The sequence below is a fragment of the Topomyia yanbarensis genome, chromosome 2 (assembly GCF_030247195.1).
Source record: "Topomyia yanbarensis strain Yona2022 chromosome 2, ASM3024719v1, whole genome shotgun sequence".
In the NCBI taxonomy this organism is placed as follows: domain Eukaryota; kingdom Metazoa; phylum Arthropoda; class Insecta; order Diptera; family Culicidae; genus Topomyia; species Topomyia yanbarensis.
This window is the reverse complement of record NC_080671.1, coordinates 191,407,414-191,420,614: the sequence shown is the minus strand read 5'-3', so window position 1 is coordinate 191,420,614 and position 13,201 is coordinate 191,407,414. Positions and strand designations below refer to the sequence as shown.

The following is a 13,201-nucleotide window of genomic DNA, read 5'->3' as shown; positions in this document are numbered from 1 at the left end:
ATTGTGGTAGTGTATCAGCAAAACATGCAAATAATAGGAACCCCGTATTTAGTTTTATCCTATTATAACACTAGGCCTATTCTAGTATTTGACGAATGTTTTTAAAGTGAAATTATCGTAAAAAGATTCTCCAGCTAAAATAAAGGTATGTATCAGTGCAATGTTTAGTATATTTGTGCTGGAATAACGAGATATGAGGCGGTAAATGCTGGCTCGTAAGTGTTTATTTTGCTAAGCGCCGTTGCATCCAGTTTCGGTTCACTACGTGAGTGAGGCGGATTAGTAGATATTTCAATAAGGTGATTTTGTTTTAATTAAAAGTTGGATTTAGAGGATAGTTCTGAATACGTATGTGCACAACAAATAAAGAATATAACTTGAGCTTATTTTTTCTCACCTGCTTTAGCCAAATCGATAGTGTCATTATCTCATATGCTTGGTTCGAAACCAAGGGGTACGAAATAGGGTCACAATAGGCTCTACTGCCATAATAGGCACATCACCCAATCTTCAGTTTCTTCAGAAAAGTTGTTTCAATTTGATTGATTTATAACTTTGTAGAACATGATGTATCTGAATTTTACACATCTAAAAAGTTGATACTTGGAACACCCTAACCACAAGGATCACCCTAATTCAACTAATATAAAAAAATCATCAAGAAAGTTCTCCGAAGACACTAGGTATATTTAAAACTAACGGTTTGGGCGCAAACAGTTTTGTCTTCCTAAATACAGCTTTGGGACCATAGTGCATTGTACAAAACAAAGTGGAGCCATTAGCGTTTTTAAATGATGTGTGAGAGTTTAGTTTTCAACGAATTTTGTATCATAAGTGTGTTATTTTGTGTTATACACTTCAAAATATTCCACGCAGTGGCGTAGCCAGGGGGGGGGGTTTGGGGGTTAAAACCCCCCCCAAACCAAAATTAATTGGATTGAAAAAAAAATTGATGCTGACGAATTTAATTTAATATTCCACAAAATATTTTTGGAAAAATATTCTCTGATCACTACATTGAGAACTGTGTTTAAACTTTTGGAAAATTGTGGGAAGGGGATCTTGTAACTTATATCTTAGCCAAAATCCCATAGTTGTCAAATTACTTCAATGTAAAATAAAATAACTGTCTGAATTATTATGAGCTCATTTTTGGAAAGATGCTTCAAAATATGGATTAGAGACAATTTTTCGAATGGGAATCTAAATTTGAATAGGTTGATTGCATATAAAACATAAGCTTGTTTACCGAAAACTTACATACATTTCAACATTTGCTGAAAATGTATTTTTTTAGATTGCAGGATGCAATGAATGGCGTACTAAAATTCTGTGTGCAACGTACTAGTACTGCAAGTTGTGAGGTTGACTATTGAAGAAAAGTAAAATTAATGCTCGATAAATTTTTAACGGTCACGATCACATTCATTCGAAACTGCCAAATTTCGATGTTAAGTAACATTGAAGAATTTCAAAACGTAAAACTGTTCATCTGCTGATAGAATAATTTTGACGGTTAATCCTCGTAGAAGTAATTATAGACAAGAATTATTTTTCAACCAAATTTGGGTCAACACTTAATGTCTCCAGCAAAGTTTTCGAAAGTGCTATTTCAAACAACTTTGTCAAAGACATAAATATCTCACATATTCAGAGTATCGAAATATAGTAGTAGAAAACCTTTACAACAAGCTATTCTGAAATTACTGTATTTGATAAATCTCTTCTGCGGTAATTGAATAATAAATTCACATTGCGTTCAAGGTGCCTTTAGTTTTCACCTAAATTTTTCTTCACTAAGAAGAAATATAGCAGGCCCAGTCCATTTAAATCCCTATATGTTGAATTCATGTAGCCTTCATATTTTCAACAAAATTGTTTAAAATGACATTATCAAAAACTTTGCTGAACCATGTCTCTTAATATTTTTGAAAAATTAATTCAACATAATTACCTCTATGAGAGTTAATCACTAAAATTTCTACATCAAAGCAGGCGCTGTTTTATGTTGATAACTTCCCGAAGTTGTCAAACCTTCAAAGTCAAGGATTATTATATTAGGTGATCTTGAACGTTGAAAACTTTTTAGATCATTTATCCAACTTTAAAAGATCGCAATTTTTGACTTCATTGACATATTATACAAGAAAATAATCTATAGAGGTTTGAAAACTGTTCCATGTTGATCCTTCTTGTTTGTAGACTGGAATGACATCTGTTAGACTACTTATGTTTTTGAGTTTTCAATAATTTATCAAACTCATATTAAATTTTAGCATTTTTTCAAAAAAGTTGCGATTTTCATCAAAACCCCCTCCAAACCAAATTTCTGGCTACGCCACTGATTCCACGAAATGTTGCATACTAATCATACGATGACTTATAACTTCATTGAGCCTAAAAATATTGTTTTAAGTAGTCGAAAATGATTTGGCTATACGAGGTCGAATATTACCCCTGATTAAATTACCTCGAAATCTTTCTTTTTATTTGTTTAACAATAAAATTAAAGTTTAACAATAATGCTCATTATGAAGAATTTTGTTAAACAACTTGAACTTGTAGGATTTACGGTTATCGATTTATAAAGCGTTTTTAAAGGCAACCCCCTTAAATTTAGCTTTTTAATATAACTTTTTTCACTGTGACTTTTCTTGCAAACGATGTTCCAGATAAATGTTGAGGTATTAAAACCACATAATTTTGTTGAAGAATGCTTGTAAAAATTAAATTATTGTTGTAAAAATTGCAAATATTGTTGAAGACTGTATGTAAACATTTTATCCGAAATTTGAAGGGCGGCGCACACCTCTTGCAAAATACTCATTCGTTTTAGAGTTATTGAGGAATTTTAAATTTTTTACACCAAGTTCAACTGTTAATGTTAAAATCCTCAGAGAACTTTGAAACAAATGAGTATTTTTAGTTACAGTCTTCACCGATATTATGTGATTTTAATGCCTTCACATTTGTTTGGAACATGGTTTGCACGAAAAGTCACAGTGGAAAAAGTTATATTAAAAAACTAAATTCAAGGGTGTTGCCTTAGAAAACGCTTTATAATTCGATAACTTTAAGTCCTACAAGTTCAAGTTGTTTAACAAAATTCTTCATTACGAGCATTTCTAAAACTTTGTCGAAAACACCAACTTTCTACCTCGTCAGCATAAAAAGTTAGTTTTTTAGTTTGATCGTAGTAAGCCATGCCTAATTTTAATTTTTATCAGGTAGTTGGGGAATATTCTTAGGAAAAATTCGTCCAAAGATACCCGAGAATATATTCGATGGTTTGGTCTCTAGTAAATTAAGTTCACGTGTTTGACGTTTCAGACCACTATGCAGCGGTCTTTTGATGACTCCTTCTCGATAACAAATATTTACCCAATTTGTTGAGCTGAGTCGTTTAGTTCACAAGACTAGGCCCAGGCCTCCGAAAAAAGTCTTCAAAGGTTAAGGGTTTCTGTACTGACGGCGTCGGTGGTTGAGTGGTAAGCGTGACCGCCACTCGTTCCAATTTGCCTGGGTTCAATTCCAGCCGAGGTCGTTGAGATTTTTCTGAGCTGAAAAAATCTGTGGTCACGTCTCCCTTCGGAAGGGAAATAAAAGCCGTTGGTCCCCGTTCTATGAGTTTGGTGGATCGATATCTAGTATAGATAGTGAAGTCACCTCTCTGGCGTCGGTAAAGAAGAAGTGATATCCAACTTCTATACTCATACTAACAAAAATATCCTCCTCCTGTGATACTTGTGGAGTGCGCAGTAGTGTATACGACCTCTAGCAAAAGCAAGTATCGGACTAACCATTCCTTCCCTTTCCTTCCGCGATCCACGTTCGGGCCTGGCCGGCGCCGGTATTGATCAATACTTTAAGTTTGCCAGGAGTTGCACATTGAAGGACTTATTCTCTGTGCAACTTCAGCTAGTTGAGATCGATAACGGAGTAGCAGCCAGGGGTGGTCGCGCAAGCTCAAGGTCAAAGTTTAAGGGTTTCTGTAGGGTAGACGAGCCCTTATTCATCTCATTAGTCAGTATGTCGCACTATTTCGTTGAAACCTCGACTTAGAGTGATTGCATTACGTTTAAATAGGTATCATAATCTCTGCTACGTTCCTAAGAAGCAGTGCAGTAAAAAAACTTGCATGGAAAATCTGAAATGCTCGCGTTTGAGCGAAAAGCCAAGTACAACGTACCCTCATTCATCCTATCATTTGAGCTAATGCGTTGAATAGAGATAGCAGATATTGCTCTAACTAATGCGTTTAAATGGGTGAGATGAATAGAGGAGCTAAGATGAGTAACCCTACATTTCTTTTAAAATTAAAGTTAAAAAATCAAACCCCCCTCCCCCTTGAGAATTTTCTGTGCACGGGCCTGGAGTGACATTAACCTTCTTAGCCAAATCACTCCCAACGATTTATCAAATCCCCATCAAATTGAAGCGGTTGGCACGGTTGTCGACATTGCTTCCTTATTCAAGGTTTGAAATAGTTCGTTGATTAAATTCTTCATTAAATGAATAATTTAATTGCCGTATAATTTTGAATCATCTTCACTTTGTACGCTGCACAGTTGGCTTGGCCGCATTAATGATTGTGTCATATTATATGTACCATAAACATTAATATTGACAAGTAAAATTGTAGGCGAATGTCTGCAATTTTCCAGGATCCCTACATGTATTGGTTGTGTATGTGTAGACTAGACTAGACAAGACGTTCCGAATCGAGCCTAAACGTCTGTTATCTGTGATAAAACTTTCAGCTCCAAAAATATCGCTTATATGCTAGGTTAAATAACCCAATAGTTAGGGCAGCAGGTAGCGTCATGGTTTATTCCTTTCTTAGTCGACCACACACAATAAATTGTTTTATGATGATGATGGTCCCACCTCATACCCCCACAAAGGGATCATTCATAAATTACGTAACACTTTGTTTGGGGGGGGGGGGGGAGGCGGGGCGTGAGTACGACAAATAGACCTTTCTTGCAAAAAAATTTATATTGCCAAAAGCTTGGTTTTTTATCCGTGATTCGATATTGCATATTGGGGCGATGATTTGGGGCCTCTAACTATTGAAAAAATCAAATATACTTCGAACTGCCCACTTAACCCCATATGCTAATGACCTATCTTGCTTCGATTCCCCATATTTTCTCACCATTAAAATGAATTCAGAGTGGGGAAATGTGGCAAGGATGCCAGCTCTGTTAATATATCAGTAAAAATTAAGATTTTTCATATAAGTTGCAGGTTCTTGCAGATTACGGATATTTCACGGAAGAAAACCAGTTCAACTAGTCTTTAGCATTTTTTAATTATTTTAAATATCATCGCATCACTTTTCTGTGTCAAATATATTGCAGACTTTTGTGACAATCTGCAGACTTTTTCGATTTCTACTACTTTTTATCGACCTGGCATCCCTGATACTAAAATAATTCATCCAAATCCTGTCAAATTGAAACAAGAAGTAGAAAAAGAAAGGTGTGAACATAATATTTTGTCGTATTTGATTGCTTTTGAGAACAGAATATAACATCAATAAAATAAACTCATGCGGTAAACATCACAGTCTATAGAGAACAGTTGCGCAAAGAGTGAAATCAAAAAAGCCTACCTATCGAGCACAATTGGAATCCATCTCTGATACGTCTGCAGCAAAGTTGGATTCTAATTTTGCTCGATAGGTACTTCACTTTCTGCACGCTCTTTACGTACCTTTATACTAGGGCCTTTAGTAAACATTTGTTTACATGGATTTATTCGATGAATGTGAGTGAGATGAATTCTCTGAACTATTAAAAGGGCGAGATTAAACATTTTCAAGCAATGTTCTATAACGAGACAGGGTACTACAAATCTGGACAAACATATGATTACGGCGTAAAAGCCCACTGTCAAAATTCTCTTTGAAATTTATTTCCGGACCAACTTCATAGCAGTTAATGAGAGAAAACTTTTGTTTTTTGTTTACTACCAACCTCTTTGATTGGCGAGTAATGGTTTGTCCAGAATTTCCGCTCAAAGTAAATTTTGACAGTTGGCTTTTACGTCGTAATCATAAGTTTGTCGAGAAATCATTATGCAGTCATATGATTCTAGTTGGAACTGAAAGAATCTGAACGTCAAAATCTCATGTCAAATTGACTTTGACAATCTAACAATCTTTTACACTACTAATGTCTTCTTTGGAGAGTTTTTAACATTTGTCAGTCGTCCAACTAGCGAATTAAATTCGTTAGTTGGACATAGGCTGTGGCCCAACCAACGAATCACGACTGGATTTCCTTTCACTAATTTTCCTTATTATTCGAAAAATGACAACCGCACTCAGGTGTAGAGAAATGTTTCCACCCTCTGTATACTAGGCCTTGTCTTGTCCTGATAAATTCTCTCGAAGTATAAACAAATAAAGTAAGATTCTGATGCGTAAATTAGCCGTTGTCGGATTTAGTGCAAAGAATTGTTTGAGTTTGCCGTGGATAACTTTAAATAGCGAATCAAAGCTTTGTCGTTTCTCGGTGACACCGATCAAACTTACATTATTATCTACCAAGTCTCGGTGGCTACCGAAAGCGACGACGGAATGTGTGTTGCTTTATATCGGAGAGAGCATCCCGAAAAATCCCGCAAAAAAAGGTTTCGAGATATTCGATACTTAATAAAGGAAAGATTAAGAAACAACAAAAAAAAATGATGTGTGAGAAGTTTGCTAGTAAGTGTTTGATTTTCTATCTTGAGAATGAGAACGCTCAACCGAATCTAACTGAGAATGTACTGGCCGCGCATCTAAATGGAAACCGAAATTTGCTTGCTGCTATTGCAAACGCTCCCGACAGACCTGAAATGTCAGAAACTGAAAAATTCGCTATTTGGAAACGAAGAAAAAAGCAGAAAAGAACTTTCAAACGAAAGGGCTGAATTCTGTATTTTGAATATTATGGCAATGAACGTTATCAAATAAATGGGTGTATTCTGAATTTTAATGAGTTTTGTTGTTACACTGTATTAAGTAATATAAGAGATATAATCACCAAGCGGATTTGTTGTAGATTGGCTCGGAAAGCTCCCTGACGAATGTTTCACCAAGGATGTGACGAACTAGCTTGGGATTATTGGTCACCGAAGATTCTGCTTCAGATTGGTTTTGTTGTACCTCCGAAAATCTTCCTGATGTTTTATAATTGGTGCAATAATTTTGAATCTGATTGTTCAAAAAATCAAAAATATGAATCTAGCACACTTATTCAAGAGGTCCTAAGTTCAAGTGCCTCTGTTTACTTTCTCGTCAGTTCTAGACCTATTTCATGTATCACTTAATTCCGCATGCTAGTCGAAATCAACGTCTTTCAATATCTTTAATATATACTGAAACAATGTAAAAGTTTTATGATGATGCCGTGATAATCGATGGAGAATGTAAACAAAGGCTCATTTTCATTTAGGGCCATTTAGACATGTTTGTCTAGAAGTGTGTAAAGGAATATTAACTAATTAACAAACTAATCTACCAGACAACGTACCCAAAGGAACTGTACATAAAAAATGAAAATTTTGTGGATATAAAATATACTTCAACAATGTATACATATCGAGGTTCGATATAGTGTACAGCAGTGATTCTCAACCTGAGTTCCGCGGACTCCTTGGGGGCCGTTATGTCGTTGTTGGGCGTCCGGATAGAAAAATATATTTTCCAAGTGCATATTGAAGTTTGAAGTCTTGTTTCCCAACAAACTGAAAATAACATATTGATAGCATACGATGTTTATCCGTAGGGGTCCGCAGCAACCCAGGGTGATTTCTAAGGAGTCCGTGATACGAAAAAGGTTGAGAACCGCTGGTGTACAGTGTTTATTCAGGAACAGCGGTTCGGAATTCTGAATGGATTCCAGCTCAAATGCATCAACCAATTCCAACTCAATCGGATTCATAATCGGTTGTTGCATTTGAACTGGAATCCATGCACTCAAAAAAAATGTAAACGTTATGCCTATTGATTTTACACATAGATTTTTACAATTAGCGAAGGCAGATAGACACTATTTGCTGGCACATAAACCTAATGTGTGTATTTACAGGAAATATTAATCTTATATTCACATTTCATAACTATAAGACACATAAAACTCAATTCTATAACAATACGCACATATAACTTAGGTGTGTGCATACATAGTTTATACAGTTGACACATAGAAGGTATGTGTGCGCGTGATAACATTAGCATTTCTTCTTCATATAGATTTTAAGTGGTTTGAAGCAAATAGAATTAGCGTTTGGATTTATTTCGGTGTACTGACTCCATTCAGGATTCCGAATAATATTCTGAATGGTTTGATTGAAAAATGGTTACAGGGTGCGTCCGATCTGGAAAGGTAAGAAATCGTAGCTTTAGGCAATGCATTTGCCGGAATTACACCACTTGACATGTGAGCATTTGCGGAGGAGACAAATAGTTCCCGTTCTGCACGTCGCCGAATTATGGGAACTGATTAATTGCCCGCAAAATATTCAAAATAAAACTGAAAACTAGAAAAAAAAATCAATAATTGAATACTGCACCGCGACGATATAGAAGGAAAAATTACAGTTTACATGGTATTAACATTTAAAAGCGATTCAAACCAAGTTTCTCGCATTGTGGTCAAATGAAAAATCCAAGTCCGTGTAAACAAGCTCTCTAAACTGTCAAAGTGAGTGTTAAGCATTTTCATGCATTGCTCTATACAATTTGACAGTTGAAATTCACTCAGTTTCATTGAATTCATTAATGAACGTTATACCGCAATTCACCACTTCATTTGCAGTGTTGCCGATAACTTAATCTGAAATATGTTAAACAGTGCTGCCGAAACGAATATTTCGTGTCCCACCATTCTTGCATTGGTGAAAAAAATATTGAACATTCTTGCATTCTTTAATTTTTAAAAAATCATAACAAAATCAGGAAAAGTTTTAAAAATATCTTTTCAACGGATTTGTTCTTAAAAATGTGAACTCTTTTGATAAAAATTAAGAAAAATAGGGGCTGGGTCTGACAAGAAAGGTCTATTGTGACATGTTGAGACATAGGGGAAGATGGAGTAAGCTAGATCGTTATGTAACATGTTTTCACCAAAGAAAATTTTTTTTCAAAAAATTTGTTATGTAGTAGTGGAGAGGAGGGGGGGGGGGTATGGAGAAATTTGTGACAGTTTGTTACATGGGGGGAGGAGGGTGTCAAATTTGAGTAATTTTTGCGTTACGTAATTTATGAATGGTCCAAAAGCTGTGAGCTTAACGATTTATCTAGAAGGAAATTAATATTTTTATTCTTGACAAAATCAGTTAACAAAAATACGGTCAGGTTCAAGTTGCAGACATAGAATTTCCTCCAAAAGAATGTAACCAGATACATTTCGAATTCGAATATATGTACTGAGCACTGCTTAAAAAATGCCGGACGCTTTAAGTCCAAATTCATTTCACGTTCATTATTCTTTTTAACATAATTTACGCATTTTAAATCATTTGAAGAGCATTCAGAAGTTTTATGTGCTCCATTACATCTTGAGCATGTTTCTTTGTTTACGTATCTCGCACAGTTATGACCAAATTTTTCACAGTTGAAGCAGCGCAACACGTTAGAGGCTGATGGTTGTACAAGTTTCAGTGCGATACCTTTATTGCCTGCATTAATCATTTGGAATAAAAATATAACTTTTGGTCAAAGTAAGACATGAAATTAATCACCAGTAGCATATTTGAGATTTGGTAATTAATTCTTTACTGCAATAACCGCTGCTACTCTGAAATCTCATCTTGTTGTCGATAGAAATTCCAGATTTCAACGGATTCATTCCAAGGTTACATGTCTTGCCTAAATAAAATTAGATGCAGTAAGCGAATTACACAATATGTTTCTCGTACATCATGAACGTTAAAATCATGATACTACGGCCGCCGAAACCGATCCACGTATAACAACTATCTTCACATACCTATGATTTCCACCGGCACGTGAGCCACTCTCTTCGTGGATACCGCCGACTTCAAGCTATGCCTCAGTACTTTCACTTCCTCACATGCCTTGCTGTAGCGCTCCAGCAACGTTCGATGCCGGTCTTTATGTTGCTGGTTGGCCACATATAACTGCCTTCGTTCGGTGATCTCTTTCTCGAGTTCTGTTTTGTTCCGCTGCGCCAGTTCCGACAGCTCGATGTTGGTTTTCCTAAGTTGATCAGCTTCCATTTTAAGGGCTCGATTTTCAGCTTCTAGTTCATTGCTGTGGGTTTCCACTGGTGATAAATTTTGAATTGTAGTGTTGTAAAAGTGTATGTTTGATTCATAGTATTTACGCATGTCGTTTCTGCCTATTAGCTGTTTTATTTTCCGGTTGAGTCGGAGAAGATCTTCTTCGTGTTGTTCCATCGCAAATTTTTATTTACAATTTCTAAATTATTTCAGTAACACACACAAAACTAATGCTGAAGTTGCATATCTTCAATTTTATTTGATGATTGAATTTGCTATCGCTACTAATATCGTGCCTCAGATAAGATAATCTCTTTGCTCCATCTGCTAGAAATTGGTTCAGAAAATATTGTTTAAAAGGTTGAATGCAAGATTTATTGCAAGGTGTTGTGCAAGTGCTTATACAGCTCTGGAGCTCAAGTTTATAAAGGCCTAAGTGATGACTGTTGTGCTAGGATGTGCTAACAGCAATAATATGCACGATGCCAAAAATTCATGCATCAATATGTAAGCAACTTGTTCGTTCAGTTGAATTTCAGATTTACATCCGAACGGAGTTCACGGGCTTTTTAGTCGCCATTGAAGTTTCGATCGGTTCAGAAATTTGAATGGATTCCAGTTCAAATGCAACAACATATGCCGACGAAATCGGTTTCGGAATCGGTTGTTGACTCCATTGAGGATTCCGAATGGTTATCCTGCTTAGTGGCATTATTGCCAAATATGCAATATTTTTAATTTAAAGCTTTTTGATATTGAATTTGAATATTTTTATCCCGTTTATTTACTTTTTTCAGCGTCATTGCTATGCACTTAATTTGGGATTAGGTGACGCTAATGCTAATGTTTCAATGAAATTCGTTCAAATGTTAACATTCTAAGCTGTGCTCAATTGTGATGCCTCTAGAAGATGCTACTATCATTGCTTGCGTAGCTATTTTCAAACTACCGTGTCGAAGAAACCATCAAGTCATATTCCACAGTTGTTTTCAGTTGATTAGATGTAGCCTTCTTCTATTGAAATTTGTTACCAGACAATTTTATCATTATATCAATCATTTGACGGTAAACACGATCTTGCGCAGTCAGGTAGCATGACGTTCCAGTATCGTGTTGCAAAGCGTGCGCCTTCTCGCCGGCTACACCAAAACATAAACATTCCGCCAAACTGTTATCATCCGGTTGGACGAAGCGACGGGGAGAGTCCGTGAAAATACCAAAACATTGCTCACGACTGCGAAACGTGCTATGGCATGGCTGAGATTCTGCGCCGTGCGATGTAAACAATCGATTCCTGTCCCGTTCCGGCAGTCGGTTCATCTCCGTCTTCGGACTGTTGGATGTGTATCCTTGCCACAAAGGAAGTGTGCTGAGTTATATCACACACTTCGCACGGGTTAGTCACGTCAAAACATTGTTCTTCGTTTCATAAATATGGCCGTCGGTAGTTTTTACAGTTGTGATACTGATGATGCATTGTTATTCAGGTGAAAATTGAATCGTGGTTGATTCATGTAACATTTCCGGAATTCGAATTGTTTAGCGTTTCAAGTGGGTTGTGTCAGTGGATAACAGTGAAACCTATTCGAATTGGAGTAAAATTTAGTGAACGTCTGCACTTGATTTTTCTACGCCCATTTTCACTGCTCTGTTTGCTGGTGGGAAGGAATCCGAGGAAACTAATTATCCCTTGAGAAAGCTGTTACGAGAAGCTGATTTATTTCTTTGATTCGGTTGATATTGTGGTTTGCTCGCGTGTTGAGGTAGGAATCGATTCATAATCCTCCGCAAACATTTGTTCATATATTAGGGGAAAATGGCCATAAGGTCCAAAGCTAGGATAATCATAAAATTCCGAAATTAACTGAAATGAAAAACATAAATTTGAATTTGTGGAACAATTACAAACCTATGTATTAAAAAAATCATTTGTATGCAATACCGATGAATTGTTTCTCAGCTAATCATTTTCTCCTTCCTCAGCTATATTAAAAGTTTCCTTGTTATGTAAACTATTCAATTCACATTCCGGCCGCCGTATGCTTCCAACTCCCGAAGGAGAGATTGCATGAAAAGAGTTTAAACAGACAATCAAAAATGAAATTTCATGCACATATTCAGGACACAAGTGTTGTTTTTTTTTCTTCGTCTGCCTGTGGGAGAAGGCGAAATTCAGCCATGACCTAAATTTTTCGCTTTCAATTTCCCATACAGAGGCATAACGAAAACGGGGTGGCTAACTTTTAGTTGCATCATCGAAATCATTTGACGTGGCGAAATTCTAATTACAATTGTTTTGTCCTATCTTGCAATTTAAAGTCCTCATGAATTTCTGGCATGGAAAGAACGTTTGATTTAATACATCCACTTGTGACTTCAGGCAGAGCATGTGGCCCACCTGTTCAGCCAGAAGGTGTTTTAGTAGGAAGATGCTGAAAATGCAGTGTTGTTTTGATTGTTTCCTGGTTAACCCACGCCCGACGTGGTATGCTTTGCGGCATTGCTAGGCATGACTTGTACAATTATATCCCAATAGCTTGCATGAATATATTCCAACTGTTTCTTGTGATGCAATCATGCAGGGAATTCAGATTTAAACGTGTACTGCAATGAATTTAATACCTTTTTATAGCATAGGAATTTAATGCTTTTTTAAATTACATAGAGGTGCAATTGTGTATTTCTCATTTATCCAAACTATGATTTCATAGTTAAAAACCATAAAAAGTCCAAACAAATTTAAAAATGAGTTGCATTTCTATTATATTTATCAACTATACGGTATGCATGGTATATTTAGCAATATCTACGAAGTTTATAAATTCATGCTGCCATTTATGTTGTCATTTTGATTAGGTTGATTTGATCTTTCAGCTACACTGGTTCCAATGCATACACAAATAAGCTTTACAAACAATCAAACTATTTAGGTCACTTAAACACATTTTTGTGGCTTCCCGTTTTT

The 13,201-nt window shown here is 36.1% G+C and overlaps 2 protein-coding genes across 4 annotated transcripts in view; one reads left to right on the top strand and one right to left on the bottom strand.

Moving 5' to 3' along the window:
- LOC131682501 (thioester-containing protein 1 allele R1-like) overlaps window positions 1-13,201 on the bottom strand; it is a 244,953-nt gene that overhangs the window by 130,248 nt on the left and 101,504 nt on the right. The window lies entirely within an intron of this gene.
- Window positions 11,566-13,201, top strand: part of LOC131682502 (uncharacterized) — a 44,671-nt gene continuing 43,035 nt past the window's right edge. The window contains exon 1 of one of the 2 annotated variants that reach the window (XM_058964017.1): window positions 11,566-11,999. The gene's annotated coding sequence lies outside the window, so the exon portion shown is untranslated. The remainder of the gene's footprint in view (window positions 12,000-13,201) is intronic. The other variant, XM_058964019.1, reaches the window with a different exon arrangement.